This window comes from Pteropus alecto, unplaced genomic scaffold (assembly GCF_000325575.1).
Source record: "Pteropus alecto unplaced genomic scaffold, ASM32557v1 scaffold20, whole genome shotgun sequence".
NCBI classification, from domain to species: domain Eukaryota; kingdom Metazoa; phylum Chordata; class Mammalia; order Chiroptera; family Pteropodidae; genus Pteropus; species Pteropus alecto.
The window spans coordinates 24317380-24318421 of NW_006436298.1; the positions used below are offsets into that span (position 1 = coordinate 24317380).

At 31.9% G+C, this 1042-nt stretch overlaps 1 protein-coding gene across 17 annotated transcripts in view; it reads right to left on the minus strand.

Moving 5' to 3' along the window:
* The window catches only part of MCTP1 (multiple C2 and transmembrane domain containing 1), a 453050-nt gene that overhangs the window by 200937 nt on the left and 251071 nt on the right, over positions 1-1042 (minus strand). The window lies entirely within an intron of this gene.

Genomic DNA, 1042 nt, shown 5'->3' on the forward strand with positions numbered 1-1042 from the left:
GGTTGCTGGTACCTAGCTGATAATTTTTCCCACTGTGTCTAATTTTTTAGACAGAGCCTAAATTCATAATACAAAAAAAAGTTAATTTGTACAGAATTTGTTGAAGCATTTTCATCCTGAGTCTCCCAGCTCAGTTCTGTGACCATACTAGGCACTGGATAAATTTTTTTTTAGGAAGAATAAAAAAGCCTTTGCTATACAGATTTCAAGCCATTTTATTCCAAGGTTTTCTGAATGTGCTTTCACAGCCCAGAGTAGATGAACTATATTCTTGGGTATTGATTATTGAGAAAGGCTAATCAGGGGCTTAGAGGAATTAAAAGTTGGCAAGTGGTAATAACTAGCATATATTTTTCATTAAAGCATTTGAGCATTAACTGTACACTAGAAGAAATTACAGTCTAATATCTATTAATAAGGTGGTGAATTTATTATATAAATTGAGAATTTGTTATATAATAAATTACAATCTAATATCTATTAATAAGGTGGTGAATTTGTTATATAAATTGAGAATTTTGCATATAAATTGAGCACATTTCTATATTACAATTCTACTCAATAAAGCTTATTAATTCTATTTCTTGAAAAATTGGATCACTAATGACAGGAGATGTTCTATTATTCTAGATCTGGATAAAAAAAAACAGATCAAAAATTTAAAAAATATGTTTAGACTAAACACGTGGCTAGAGGAACACTCAATCATACCAATCTCGTCATATGTGCAAATAAGCCCTGGCTTTTGTTATTTGGACTTTATTACCTGTGTACAATCTAATCCTTCCAAATGAGACCTAGGCACTATAAAGCTGTAAAGAAAGACATTGCTTGTTTCTTTACAATAGGTGTGTGTAGAGTAAGCCCTTTCTTCTATTTTTAGAATAGAGGTGCACATGCTTTTATTTAATCAAATGATTCATGAGACACTACAAAGAAGAGATAATGACAGCCTAGAATGACTGTTTTGTGTGGCAAAGCCTGGAGCATGGAGCAATTATTAGCTCAATCCCAGGCACAGGCATGTTCTATCTTTTTCTTT